Source organism: Triplophysa rosa, linkage group LG22 (assembly GCF_024868665.1).
Source record: "Triplophysa rosa linkage group LG22, Trosa_1v2, whole genome shotgun sequence".
Classification (NCBI taxonomy): Eukaryota; Metazoa; Chordata; class Actinopteri; order Cypriniformes; family Nemacheilidae; genus Triplophysa; species Triplophysa rosa.
The window spans coordinates 8,176,402-8,192,800 of NC_079911.1; positions in this window are offsets into that span (position 1 = coordinate 8,176,402).

Here is a 16,399-nt window from a genome sequence, read left to right on the forward strand (position 1 = left end):
CGCCCTTCACTATCTCTGATTGGTTTAGACCACAATATGGGCCTAATGTGTGTCTGTTGTTGAATCACAGGAAGACTTTCAGAGTCGCAGAGACTTTTTTTCTCCCTCGAACGGCTGGTCGCACCGGTGCGACCTCAGATTTTTCTTAGTCGCACCGGTGCGACCTCAGATTTTTCTTAGTCGCACCATTGAGAAATAAGGTCGCATGTGCGACCAAATTGGTCGCAGTCTAGAGCCCTGTGTATACAGTTTCAAAGCCACACAGTTTTGCAATGTTTTAGTGACTTATCCGGCAAGTTAACATGGGAGGGATCACCACCCGATCTACAGTTTGATTGACGGACGTTGCAGCCACTTGATGACAGAATTCACTGCTGTCTTCTCATCCATTGGATAAAAATTAGACTTTAAAAAAAAGTTGTGTTTGTATGTGTCATGACCCTGTCCTTCCTGTCAGTAGTTTCCTAGTTCTGTGGACAGGGTCGTGGCAGTACCATGCCTTTTGTTATGTTATGTGTGGAGACATGTGGCCATTGTTTCGACTTTGCGCCACGTGTCCTCCTTCCACGCGTCTCTTCCACGCGTCTCTTAGCCCCTCCCCCTTGTTCTCCGCTATGCTCGTCCCATTAGTGTTTCATTTCCCTCACCTGCCCCATGTGATCTCCCTGTTAGTTTCCCGTTAGTGTTCATTCCCATCACCTGTCCGTCACCTTCCCTGTGTAATGATCCTTTGTTAGTGTCCCTATTTAGTTCCTTCCTGTTTATTGTCCTGTGCGGTTTGTACTGTATCCTGTCTTGTGTTTCCTTGCCTTGTTCATTTCTAGTTCTTGTTTATGCCAAGTTGTGTTTTGTGGATTACCCAAATTTATTATTTGTCACTTGGACTTCCTGTTTTTTTGCCCCTCGTGGGTTGATTTCTGTTTGCCTTGGCATTTTTCCCCCTCGTGGGCTTATTATTTATGTCTTTGTTTATGCTTAACGTTGTCTGCACTTGGGTCCCATTCCTTGACGAATCATGACAGTATGAGCTTGTTGGACACTGGTGTGCGCCGGGTTGGTGCTTTTAATGCTGTTAATTAAGCAATGGCACTAACAAGTGTCTCATGTGCATTTTGGGTAAAAGAATGTGTTTCTTAATGTAACAACTAAAAACCAACAGACTGATGAAAATGCGGGACATTTTCTCAATATGTGACGTGCAGGACAAGGGGTGAAAATGCTGTGCGACACAACGCAAAGCGCGTCGGACGGGTGGTCGATAGTGTCGATAGTCATGTCTCAGGAAAAGCTAGCTTATTTTGCAGTGTACACAAAAACTGATGCAAGACTTTGACTGGCCACACCAACTTCCTCCAATGTCCCCTAAAACACACCGGAGTGGTAAATAGAATATGAATAATGGAAATGCAAATAGAAGGGACCCGCAGGGTGGGCGTGATGCTGAGCGTGGTGCTGACTCAGCTCAACTTCCTGAGAAGCAGATGAGCAGCAGAGGTAGACACTGCCGGTAGCATCCATATCTGCCCGAGGAGAGAAGACTTACTGTGCACAGGGGGCCTCCCGCATAGGTGGGAAACGACCTGTCTGCAGCGAGCTGACACTCGTTCTATCTTCAAGCCCAACACTGGCTCCTTTTGCAATAATGTGCCTTTTCAATCGAGCACTAGCAGTCCAAATAAGGGCGGAGTCCCTAACAAAGGAACCAAACTTATCAGAATCGGAGAAATACATCATTTGTCAGGCCACTTTTAAAAGTGCTCTGGGTTTGACTGTTGTCGTCTTGATCGATGAGATTTTGGGCACATTGATCAAACAGATTTGAAGGACTTGTTCAGATCATTGTGTGTTTTTGGCTTTCTGAAAAATGCAATAGGTCAGTAAGGGGAGCTGTAATGAAAGTTTAAAGTCAGGAAATAGCTTCATAACCAAAAACGATTTAGGGCGGTAGCTGATGTTATTCATTAGTAAATTACTGAATTGTGTAAAATGTGTGTTACACACCAGACAGAGCAAGGTTGCTGGAGGTGTTATAAAAAACAGGAACTGATGATGTCTTCGAAAAAGAAAGTTGTCATTATATTGTGTCAAAAATACAAAAAGCATTTTTTTCTAAAAAAAAAACCTAAAGACCAGGAATGTGTATAGAATATAAGCACTTTATTATCACTGTACAAGCACAACACAATTTTACATGTCATCCTCTATTCTTTACATTATTTAAGTTAGTAAATCACACATATTTACAGAAAAACAAATAAAACATTTTTAAAAAGAACAAACATTTTTATATTGGTGTATAAAGATGGTAGATTTAGATTTATATGTTGACTCAGAAAACATTGCTAGGAATTGTGGGTAGTTACTACAAAATTCCAAATTTTGTTTCCATCTCCCAAAAACACAAGATCTACAAGCTGATGGCTTTTAAAGATTATAGATTTGGGGGTGTCACTGTAAATCGATATTGACAATAAATAAAAACTTTGAACTTTTAAAAACTTTTTCTCTCTCTTCCTACATGTGAGATTCATTGATCAAACAAGACAAAAGACAAAATAAACAAATTGAAAGATGAATTAGACTGATGGTATTACTTATTTTCTGTTTACTGATATTCATGTTCATTGACATCACTATGATAATATTTTCCTAAAGCACTTGGTGCTAAGTGAAGCCATAGTAGATACATTTTGGCAGAATGTTTCAATAAAGAACCTTGAACATCCAAAGAACCTTTCTGTTTCACAAAAGGTTCTTTGTAGTGGAGAAAAGTTCCTAAGAAGTTACTAAAAAGAAAACAAGGAATGGTTCTTACAGTATAAGAACCCCTGACAGAATGGTTGTTGGGGGAACCAAAAATGGTTCTTCTATGTCTATGGCATCGCTTGTAGCACCTTTTCAAAAAAGTGTAAGAATTTTAGTCAAGACATTAACCATAATGCACAGTGTAACAATTAACCTTTTTTCAAACCTTAGGAATTATTTCCCAAAAAGTCAAGGCAGCAGCCTCTGTGCTCTCGCTTTGTGCGGAAAAAGCTTGAATGTGCACCAGTGTTAATTTTGACAGCAAATTTTGATTTAGTTTTAGTCATAGTCTTTTGACGAAAATGCAATTTAGTTTTAGTCACATTTTAGTCAACCCCATCATTTTAGTTTTAGTCTAGTTTTAGTCGACGAAATATGAAAAACATTTTAGTCGAATAAATATACATTATATTTAGTCTACTAAAATCTAAATGGTTTAAATCATTTACTTGGAGTAATTAAATGTTCCATACAAAGATTCAACTGTTTTGACATAATTTACTTCACCTTAAAATGAAATTAAACCAGGTCATTACCTTTATTTTTCAGAAAAGTTCAGTAACTAGATTTGCATTGTTGGAACATTAGACCATGAAAGACATGTTCCAGTTCATTCAATCCCATTTGACTCAATTGACTCGTTAAGTAGGGCGTATTCATTCAGTTCATTCAACCAATGAAACGCTCTGACACGGCTCACACTCAAAGGCTATTGGCTCATGGCATGCCTCTTTGAAGAAAGAGTCTTTGCTTGATACAGCAATGAATGAGAAATAGCTTTCAAAGAGACATATTATATAAATTGTATTACATTTCTTTAATCATGCAAACATGTTACATACTTGGTTCGAATATACAGTTTGACTCACTTCATCACTTCTATAATCAGTAGAGGACAGCGCTGGTTTCTTTTTGCTGACTTTATGTTGTATTTCACGTTATGCAGCAGCTCGTGTTAGCAGATAAGTTAACATAGGCATAAAAAAACCTTTGAGCTTCCTTCATAATGTGTTTCGGGGTGACTCACCTGCAGTCGCGCTTCAAGTTTGCGGCGTTTTACCGGCGATCGTGAAGGAAAATAAGACGCTTTGTAACCCGCGTGGAGACACAGAATATATGTGTGTGCTTCCCCTTCTCCCAGAGACTTCTCTCTACCGTTTATATGAGATAAGCACATGCGCGCAAACTGATGTCCGCCAGGTGGGACAAGAATATTTTCGTCTCGTTTTTATTAGTTGACGAAAATGTCAGTATATTTTATTACAGTTTTCGTTATCATGCATTCATTTTTATTTAGTTATCGTCTCGTTTTCGTCAGTGAAAACATGTCGTTAACGAATACTTTTCGTCATAGTTTTCGTCAACGAAATTAACACTGATGTGCACTGGGGAATTGTGCATCAGGTTTTTTTAACAGACGAGGTGTTGTTTTATTTATCCCACCAACAGAAATAACCTTTACATCTGCTCTGTGTGTTTGTTGGGTGAGGATGGGTGTCATAGTGTGACATGTCTGAAGAGTTTTGAAGTCTATACCACCGAAGAAACAACGTAACGTCCGGACCTTCCTCCTCAAATAGGGCATATATCTCCTTTGTCGACTTTGCTCCTTTGCCAACTAAGGTTCTGTTTAATTAGCCAATCATGCGGCAGTCGCAGAAAAACATCCACGATTTCAAAGTTTACCATCCGAACGGTGTTCAGATGACCTAATTATGGCGTCACATCAAAACAGTTGAGAGGACCAGCGATGGCTACCCCATTGAGAAAGGAATGGAGGTGTAGCGCTGTTGGCTTTTCTGGATGATTAATGGACTGTGTTGTTACACTGTGAGAGTGATATAATGAAGAAAGCAAATGCCCTTTGTGTTCCAGTCTGTGTTTCTGGCTTTATCTCCCTTAGATTTAATTATCAGTCACTGGGCTTCCAAATAGATGCAGTTAAACCCAATCAGTGCAAGCTTAAAGTGCCTTGTTTCCTCTACTTCCTACTCGTTCACCACAGAGATATGGCCATTTGGCATTCAAATATATGCAATTTATCACGGTGTCAGTCTGGACACCCATTTTTCCTCAAAGCATTACGCATTATTATGTGGCAGCCAAACAAGAAGAACTTGATTACATATGCATAAAAAGTTGGATTGTGTGAGCATCCCATTTGAAAAGTACAGAACACCCGAAAATGCAGTTATTTAGCCGGCGAGCTGAATTGGAGAATTAAATCAGTCAAATTCACTAACAAATTTTTCAGACCTGTTTTGTGAACCTGATCGATTCATTCAAATGATCAGACTAAAAAAAAAAATTGTTCATGACCTCAATTCAGCTTTCATGAACTCTGATTGAACTGATGAACTGATTTGTAGTAAAATAGTTAAAGGAGTTAAAGGAATAGTTCAACCAAAAATGAAAATGTTCTCATAAATTACTCATCCCCATGCCCTCTTCAATGTTCAGTATGTAAGCAGTTTCAAGCTCTAATTTTAAATAAGACGGCATCGGCAAATTGTTGGTAAATCTAGCCATGAGACATGCAATAACCAATGAGACTAACAACATGCTGCTTATTTACATTTTAAAAGCTTAAAGGTCCAATGTGTAATTTTTTGGAGGATCTATTGACAGAAATGCAATATAATATACATAACTTTGTCTTCAGAGGTGTATAAAGACATTACATAATGAAGCGTTATGTTTTTATTTCCTTAGAATGAGCTATGGCTATCTACATACACCATGGGTCCCCTTACGTGGAATTCTTCATGTTGTTTCTACAGTAGCCCTAAACGGACAAACTTCTCTACAGAGCACGTTTCGTAAATACGTTATCTCTTTCGGCAAAGAAGCGAAAACCCAACGACATCTTAGTTCTGTGTCAGCTACCGTAGTGCTTCGAAAGGGAGGGGTCGAGTGAGCCGTTGGTTGCAATTCGCAACCTCACCACTAGATGCCACTGAAATCTCCACATTGCTCCTTTAAAGTATGAATAATTTTCTCTTTCAAACGTATTGTTTAACGTCAGAAGACATGGAGTCATTACTGATTGATGTACGTGCTTTTTGGAACTTCATTTTGAGTACCATATAAGACGATAACCATATGACATGATGGTGTTTTATTCTGAAACCGTTTGTTTTCAACTGTAAGGAAGTCATGGGACAGCACGTGGGTGAGTAAATTATGAAAATATTTTCATTTTTGAATAACTTATTCCTTAAAATTGATGTTTATTATTCGCACACAAACTGCAGCACGGCTTCCGAAGATTTCGAATATAAGTTTCATGGACTATTTGTATGGCGCTTCAACAACATTTTGACGCTTAACAACTCCAGTCCCTATTCACAGTAATTGCATGCAAAAAAATGAGAGACCTGCAGCACCAAAGGAGAGGAGAGATCGGTTCTGTTCCACAGAAGAAAGTAAGTCACAAGGTTTACAATGACACAAGGGTGAATAAATGGTGGCAGAATTTTCATTTTTCGTGACCTGTTCCTTCAAGGATCTTCGAAAGTGGAAAATATTCCTATTACAATAAGAAATGGTCCTCTTGTTCAGGTGCCCTATTTTCCCCGGTAGCAGCTGTCCGAGGTACAGCACCTGGGACACATGCAAAATGGAGTCCCATGAGCTCCTGTTGAGAGCAGGTTTGCCTACGCACAAGATTCAGGCAAATCTAACGTGTGTTCAGCTAGCTTTCACTCAGCGTTCCTACAAGCATTGTCAGATTTTTAAAACTCAGCAAGGCTTCTCTGTATCATTGTATCCACTCACGTGTCGACTGTGACCAGGTACAATAACGCTTGCCGGCAGGAGCCAAAATTTGTGGCTGGAGGCATTTTTTACCCTTTTTTGTTTGCCACTGAAAAATGTATTCAGAATGCTATAAAGTGGTACTGCAGCTAGACCTTTTCATTATCCAAATGTTGTAAAAGCCAATGGCACAAAACAGCCCTGTTAAGAAAACCTACATCATTAAAGTCAATGCGGCTAGAAAGGAGTACAAAGCACAAGGAGAAATTTTGCCATTTGAAAGCAAAAGTACATTAATGGGATCAGTTTGCAGTCTTCTGAGAAAAGCGAAAATAAGTCTACAACAGTACTTTACTTTTGTTGGGGTGTTATAGTGTCAAACAGAGGTCAGATTAGTTTCATCTGTAAAACTGCTTTAATGGCAAAGAGATTGGCTATACCAATCCACCACCTGCAGCAAAACCAGCACTAATAAACATTAGCCAATCTGGACCAAAGGGTCAAGATTTGGCAGTTAGTTCCTGACATGGACTAGTTAGTCCCAGCTGGTGAATGCTAAGTACATCATGCCAGGATGGCAGAATTCAAGTCACATACAGTACCTCTGAAAAAGTCAACGACCAGCCAAGCAACTGCCATGGAGATGAATGGACAGGAGCCCAAACTAGACACAGGGCTACTTATTGGAAGGAAGAAAAATAAAAACAAAATGTGCTTTTCTATTTTTTAGCTATTTATAAGCTATTTAATTAGTCTATAACCCTATTTGGATGGGACTAGTTTTCTAAACAATGCTGGAGTTACAGGTCTTATAACCCCATGTCTGTGATTTCATGTAGCGATTCAGACAGGACTAAGATCCCTGTGTACGTTACAGAGGTCTGTTTTGTACACCTGGGCGTTGCAGAAAATCACGTTTTTGATGTCTGCATAACGTATTGCGAAAACCAATAAAACAAACTTTTACATTTAAAATGATAAAAAATGTAAAAAGCATTTATTTATTTATTGACTTGATTATTATTATGAAGATCATCCTAAAAGAGACTTTTTATTTTAATTGGCTGCTGACAATAAACCCACTAAAACAAAAGACGTACAGTAACAACTTTTTGTGATTATAACACGTAATTAAAGGAACAGTTTACCCAAAAATAAATATTTGGTCATCATATTATTTTAAACCGGTATGACAGAATATAAAAAAATCAGGGGGAAAAATGTTATATAAAGATTTGCATTTCAATAATTATTTCCCTCACTGTATTACTTAAGTTGACACATTAAACTGAGCATCACCTGATACTGATATTAAAGTTTTTGCTTTGATTATCATATTTGTTATTTGTTCGCCAGATTTCAACAACAGAATCTTGAATATTTACATAGATTGTGTAGTGTAAAAAGGATGAAACAAATTTCAGGCAAATTGGCAGATTTGGATGGGATTAAAATCACAAACTACGTCCGTCCTTGTTTTCTCCTGTCAGAATGGGGCTTATGTCTATGTATAAAATACTGTATAGATATATACTGTGTAAAAATAATGCACAGCCAAAATTGACTGTATTTAAAATTATTTCGGAAACCCCCAATGACCAAACAACAAACCTACAGTAAACTAACAAGAGTCCTACACCTGTAATAAAGATTTAGCTCTATTCGAAATGTAAACCAGCAGTATGGCTACTCTCTCTCTGTCTCTCTCTCTCTCTCTGGTAAAAAAACGCATTTGTCTGCATTAAATCTGCAAAATAAATAAGGCAGAGATCTGTTGATGTATTTGGTATATGAACATTAATGTAGAAGGCATCCATTTACAATGAAACAGATCCATAATGCTGTCATTGCTCGGGCCCTCACCATTCAACATCAATTTTCACGTGCCAGAAATAAATTCCGTTGCCTTTTAAAGCGACTTCGACAATTAGGTTACAAATTGCCACTCCCGTGCAGCTAAAATACTCAGTACATTTCATTTGTGAGAGTGGATTTTTCAGAAATTGCAGTCATAATGGCCAGTATACGTGCTTGGCTGCACACTATTTGTCTGCATTACCTGGAGGGTCTGTGCGGCTCGGGCGACCTGACTCTAGTGCTTCGTAATGAGGGAGTTTAATTATTGCTCACTCTGTGTGAAGACTCAACAGCACTCGTAGGACCCTCACCTTGTGTCCCCTCCACACTTTCTGATCTACAAACAAGCTTAGTGTCGCCATGGCAACAGCTCTGATTTAAATATCCTCCATTGTGATATTTGACCACTTGTTTTTCCAAGAAACTTGAAGTGAAATGAAAGTGAAGTGCGCTCTGCGTGCGGGTTTATTAGATTTTTTTTAAAGCAGACGCTGTTTTCTTAACAAATCTCTGCATCATCTTACAGACCGCAATAAACCGGAACCAGGGCTTTAAAGCAATAGCTAACCTTAAACTGAAAATTGACTCGCCTTCATCCAAGATGCATGCCTTCCTTTATTCAGTTGAACAGAAACAAATAATTTTAAAGGCCTATTAAAATGCTGTCATATCTTCTTGGACGGTACTCATAATAGTGATGCACCAAAAAGCACATACATCTATCATTTATGAAATTAATTAGTGAGAAGTGCAAAGATACATCTGTGAGCAAAAACTATTAATATTTTGAGCCCAAAACCCAAAAGTTAAAGCCGCATTGGTTCCCTTGACCAAAAGCCTATTTTCCCATAGACTCTTGGAAGATCGCAAAATAAATAAGCTCCGTGATAAACAAAGGTTTTACATTTCATCAAGATCATCTTTACAAATTAACACAACATTTCTTACTTACAGTCGCCAGAAGGAAAAAGCTAACATAAGGCAATAAACAGACAACACTATGTTCGCCCGATATCATCGTCACCACCACCAAGCCCCCGACAACTCTTTTAAACTTTATTAAAAACATGTTCCCTTATAAGTAATAACTTAGTGAATGAATCCCCATCCACATTTTTAAACATTTGTGTCCATGTTGCATTATTTGTGAGATTTATATCCGCGATGACGTTTAACGACCCCGACAATGACTGTAGTCGCATTCAGCAACTTGTTAGCAACTTCTTTTTTTATTTTAAACACAATAAAGCTTTAAAAACATCATAACTGGCGTGTTTTATGTCATAGAATAAAACGAGGGAATATGGTCATATTTTGTTCACAACAGACTTGATTTTAGGAATTTAACCAAAAACCCATTAAAAAACCCATTGACTTTGGGGCAATGGAACTAGAAGTGCTAAAATGCTAACTCACTTGCGAGTTTTGCATATGAAACAGCATGTCATCACTGCGGCACTTTATTCGGTTGTTAAGTGGTGACATTAGGAATACCTTTTTCGGGTCCAAGCATCTACTGTATTCATTTCAAGCGGGGTTACAGCTTAAACTGCTGTTTATGAGCACTGTTTACTCGCATTGCAAAATTAAGCGAAACATGTTTTAACTCAAAGTATACACTACAGTCACCAGGCTCACGGATCCTCCAACATCAATATTTGAATAAATTATGAAAATAAATTGCTGACTGGCCATGTGGGATTTCGTTATGAAGATAAAGGTTAGGATCGCGGGTTTCCGATAGTTTTATAGCTCGCCATGAGCGTATATAAGCATTTTTTGTTGTTTGCCTATATCATCTTTTTGAGTGTTTGGACCCGGAAACAGTTTTTGACCTTTCATATATGGTGGTGCGTGACATCAGGCTTAACAAGCGGATATTACAACACATCAATAATTCTGACTATCACTGGTTCTTGCATGTCGTGTGACTATTTGTCATATGATTTTTCGGAGCTTCACCATTTTGAGCACTATAAGATACTAATGCTGCGTCCCAATTCGCATACTATCCGTCCTAAATAGTATTCGAAAATAGAATTAGTATGTCCCAAATCGTAGTATGTTGAAAACAGTATTCCAAAGATTCCCGGATGGTCTTCTACTTCCGGTAGAAATTCGAAGTGCAGAATGATGCACACTCTAACGGCTGATATTACCCACAACTCACCGCGAGTAGGCGGAGTTAAGTGACACTCCACTGCATTAATAAAATTAAATAACTGATGCGTCACTAAATTAATAAATATAAGCACAGACATTAAACATTACATACGAAACATTACATACGAAACAATGAATGAATAAATACTTAAATGGAAAGAAGAGCTGTATTTTGATGTGTGTGACAGTTAATGGCCACAATGTTGTCTAGGCAACAACGGCCACTTCCGTTTCCTGTTAGTATGTCCATAAAATACTACATACTTTTAGTGCATAGTATAAGTAGGTGAATTGGGACGCAGCATATATCTTCATTGTAATATAAAATGATTTGCTTGTGTTCAACTGACGGACTTGACAGACGTCAAATGTACAGTCCCAGTCAAAAGTGATGTCCAACTTTGGACAATTGACGTCTACACTTTTTATTCAAATGTTTTATTAAAGATGTACTAAAAAGTTCATGTTGCATAGTCGTACTTGGGATATAAACTGAGACTCGGCTTTGAAAATATTTAACACTTAAGCGAAGTTAATAGACAAGTGGGAATAACTACAGGATATTATTACACAAAGAAGGAATAGCAAATATTAATAATACAGATACAAATTGGAGTCAATATTTGCTTTCTTTCCTGCATATTTGTTTTTCAATAAATTTTTCGTATATACTGTATGAATAAAACTCATATTCCCAGACATGCAGTAGGTACAGTATTTAATAGCTTAATCAAACCTGGGAGATTTATTAGCATGACATCACTTTTGGCCATTACTGTATGTAATGACATGAGGATAACAAAATTATGAGAGATTTATTTTTTTGAGTGAACTATTCCTTTACGGTAGTGGGTACATTTTTACATGATATTCCAAGCACCTTTAATAAGATCATTTGTATTTTTTCTTCCCTATGGTGAGTGATGTCAGCAAGTGTTTTTGACCTTTCCCGTTATATCCCAAGTCTGTCTCTTCCAAAACACGCAAGATAATGAAACAACTACCCCAAGGCCAAAACACACCATCATAGAGGGACACAACACTTCGTCACTAGCTAACTGAGTAATTGGCCAAACTAACTGTCATTCATTAAAGGCAATTCCCACACCCCTCTGCAACATACAGTACATGATATAGAACCCACCTCCAATTCATTTATCACTGTATGGCTATTGGTTAGTTTAAAGTTACGTGATGGAGTTGTTTTTGCTTCTGCACGGACATAGCAGGTCAGCCGCTTTGGGAAAAGGGGAACGGTTTCAGGAAACATCTGCCATTAATGATGCCGCGGGCACACCTGTGGTTTTAAATACGACTGGAAATGCTAATGTTTGCCTGCCGTTTGTTATTGCTTTGCCCTGACCCCTTGCTGGTTGCGAGGTCATCACGTATTGGTCATTTTAATGAAGCAAACGGTCTTTGTGAAGTCAATGCTGTAATTAGGCTTATGGTCGAGGTGTATTCATTAAAAATAATTTTGATGGTGACACAACAAACCTCTGTGCTCAGTTCAGTAGGAGCATTCATTAGACCAGTTCACGCAGACAAACTCTCGAAATGTGGACTGCCTGACCTTCAACTCCTCTTAATAAACACATTGCTACTCCTATGTAGCTAAAAATGAACATAAGTGGTACAATTCATTTCATAGTGTGGATTTTTCAGAATGCAGTCATTCTGATGAGAAAATGTGTTGACTAGATTATTTTAACTAGATTAACTAGTTTAACTATATATTTTTGAAGAAAATGTATTACAGTTTACTAGCCTACTGTTTCTGTTTGTTTGCTAGGGTGTTCTATGTGGTTGCAAGTGTTTGGTTATATAATTGCTAAGATTTTATAGTTGCAAGTAGCTATAGAGTTTCAACAATTTTATTTATTAGTTTTTTTTTTTTTTGACACATTCCTATGTGGTTGCTAGAGTGATGTCAGTGTGTGTACCCTAATGTACCCAATGCGTTAGCTTTTTAAAAACGTGAAGTGACGCAGCGCTGGGCTTCTTGTCTGCCGTGTGACCCCCTTAAAGAGATAGTTTACCCAAAAATGAAAAGTTCTAAACCTGTATAAATCGTTTTGTTCTGTTGAAGAATGTTTGAAGAATGTGGGAAACCAGACAGCTGGGGCACGCTTGACTACCATAGTAGTTTTCTTTTCCTAGTATGGAAGTCAGTAGTGCCCCAGAACTTTTTGGTTACAAACATTCTTCCAAATATCTTTCTTTGTGTTCAACAGAACAACAAAATTTATACAGGTTTGGAACAACTTACGGATGAGTAAATGATGACAGAAATTCATTTTTGGGTGTACTATCCCTTTAACGGGCAGTTTACAGAACACATATTTGCATCTAAAAGTGCAAGATACATCGCTCAGGAATGGCTTTATAAAAGCCCAGCGTAAAAGGTGCAATATGATGCAATAAATAACCAGATTTGTCATGCCAACCTCCTACTGTAAACAACAGCCCCGCCTCCAGAGTCTTCTGATTGGTCCACAGTTCTGGAACTGACATTGATGAGCTGCACTGCTTTTCAAACGTATTAAATTATTTAGCTTCATGTACAGCATCTTAAAAAAACGTCTTTCTAGTGGGTGTTTACATAGTAAAACTATAGAGAAGTATCGCAACAGAAGGTGCATTCTGAGGGATCGGCCCTTAAGCCTCTAAGATATTTTGCCCTATAAATTTGACTCTGGACCCTTCTTCAATTTAAAGGGATACTTCACCCAAAAATGAAAATTCTGTCATGATTTACTCACCTTCAAGTTGTTCCAAACCTGTAATTTCTTTGTTCTGCTGAACACAAAGGAAGATATTTGCAAGAATGTAGAAAAGCAACTCTTAAAAACAGTCTTTTTGTCTTTTCCACCATACTGAGAAAGAGGCGGTCAGCTCACACAAGTTTACCAAATTGTCTAGCCTGTAAAAGCCGCGATGACACAATACAGCTGTCAACTGCTCCATAATTGATTCTGTCTGTTAGACATCTCTTTTTATGCCTAGAATAGCTGGGTTATGATCTCTAGAGATACGCTAACTGAGAATGTTGATTTGCCAAGTTAGCTAAAAAAAGCTTCCAAAAAGAAAAAAATCTCCCATAATTATATTTGCATATATCGCCTTCCAACGACATGCAGCGTTTCATTACTAAGCACGTCTTCACCCACACGTTCTCATTTACGGCTTTGCGATGGATCTGAGAGTAACGTTGACGATATCTGATTACTTGGAGCAAATTTTGGACATGGAGAAAATTAGATAGTACTTGACTTGGAGGCTGGAAAGGAGCAGGTGCCTTGGAAGGGGGTCCAGAGTGCCTTTTTAATGATCAAGAAAACCAAATGAGCATGCTTGTAATAGTTTTAGAGAATGGATTTAATCCACCTGGAGGTTTAGCGTAATTAAAATCGCTAATGAATGAGCCTTCAGTTCACGCGGTGCTGCCCCGAAGTCTAAGACCGGAGTGAAAACAAGGAAATTTGGGGATTTGAAACATTTTTAAACAAAGTAATGTTATGAGAGAAAAATGCATTTAAAGTTGCTTATCAAATGTAAACAATTTGATGTTTGTGAAAACACAAGATGATCTTTGGAACATTCTCATATCATGCTGGGATGAATCAACTTGTGGAGTTAATGCCAGTTCGATGTATGCTGACATTAAAGGCAGAATAGGTGATCCTGTCCAGAAACATTTTTTGTCACGCTGGTTGGAATTCTCTTTACATCCTGATAACAATCAATAAGTAAAGTGGTCCAATGATATTTTTTTCAATTATATTCTCTATATATCTCTGAAAGGCGTAGGACCAAAAATGTTCGCCCAATCATTGCATTCGGTCTGAACGCAGTGATTGATCGTGTGTACATTTTCAGTCAACGTATTTTGCATACCACTGCGCACCCTGTTCACTTAGACATGCACATCAGCGCGGTCACATTCCCTGCGCAGACACAGCGAGAGAATGGCAGGTAAACAGCTGGAACCTAACTTTCCCCTTGTTAAATGTGTGCAAGTTTGCAAGTGGCACTTGCAAAGGACGAACAAAAAGCAAGACCGACTAAAAACGACTAAAAACGTCTAATCAGCAAAGAGGTGAAAGCAGAATTCCATTCGCGAATGCATTCCGGTCCCTGGCGGTTGGTTCGTGGCCGCTTTCCGGGGGTTTACCGCTCGGTCTGTTCGCGTTTGTGTTCCTGAGGTTTCACAGGAGATGGGTGTGAAAAACAGCAAAATCCTGGCCAAACCAGGACTGCATATATTTAAGGAAAATATAAAAGTAATAAACATTTATATATAATTTAAATGATTGGAAAATAGGAATAAATACATGTATATGTATGTGTTTAAATACGAAATTAATATGCACAGACATACAGTATATGTTGTAAACACAAGCTTTTATTCTGGATGTGATTAATCGATTGACAGCCCTAAATATAACAGAACAGAGTCGAGTCGAGTAGAGTATAGCTTCACAAATATCGTTTTTTCTATATTCAGAAACAACAAAACAGCACAAAGTTCTAAGTATTTACTTACTGCAGCAATGGGCAGAGGTGCGGGCGGGTTATGGATAAGAGAGAATTTGGTATTTAAATGAAATCATTTTTAATGCAAATTCTTTGCTCTTCTTGGCATTCATTAGCACTCCGCAGATAACTGTAATCATTACAGTCGACTGTGCAGAGACGTATATGTCATCACGTCGACTAACACAAAGCTGACTATAGATCTTGATTATGCAGAAATGATGACTGCCGCACGCAGACGTCGAGAGCAGATGACAGGGTGAAGGTGAAGTGTCCTGTCGCAATTAGCGGTGACTGAAGGCAATTTTAGGGAAAGAAAGAGACTGCTTAGGTGACAAAAGACCGCCATAACATGCTTTTCAGGAGCTAAAACCAGTCGCGTTGTTAAGGCTTGGCATCAATTATTAAGCTTGTCTGCAAAAATTTGCAAGAATTTGACGTATACTGCACAGAAAACAGCCTGAAAGTCTGCCTATTTGAAAATAAAAATACTGGTATGTAGTGTTAGGATAAGCCAAATAATATTATTATGATCCTACGTGGATTCAATGAAAACCCTTCTAGGAAATACCTTTGAAAAGACAGAAATAGGATCCTAACCTATTTTTCAAAGACATTTTCTGTTGAAAGGGGCATTTCCCTAGAGACAAGGTTTTCTTTTCAGAGAATTAACCTGAAAGGCTACGCTCTCCTTATTATTTTCAGAAATAGAGACCTTCTTAAATGATTTCAGTAGTTTGCTCTATATTTCAGTGTGTCTTTTTTCATTTACGGGCTTTACAGTGCCTATTCTGCATTTACTCTTTATATCCAAAAATCTAACAAAGGTCTTTGCCTCAAGCACGCTGCTTTCACTGAGGCGTCACACCATTTCTCATTAATATAATGACATGCTTGGAATACATTATGATATTAAATGACGGTTATTTAAGTGTATGTGTTCAAAGCAGAAATATTAAAGGCCTAATATAGGCCCCCCATATGTTTTCTTGGGAAAATATGATATGCTCTGGACATCACATCTTTTAAAGATATAAAGGGGATCTTATAGTGACAGATAGTTGATATAGTGAAATTCAAGCATGTTAGCTGAACTATCACTTTTTGTGTTATTCTGAAGATTAACATTGACTGAATACAAATTACAACACTGAGATTGTAATCAGTAACCCTCGTTGTATTGTTGAGGATTATTGTAAATGACGGAGCATTTGCCTAGCAAATATAACGCACAATCCATCTCCATGTAGGCATCCTTTCCTGTCTTGTCTGAAGACGAGCT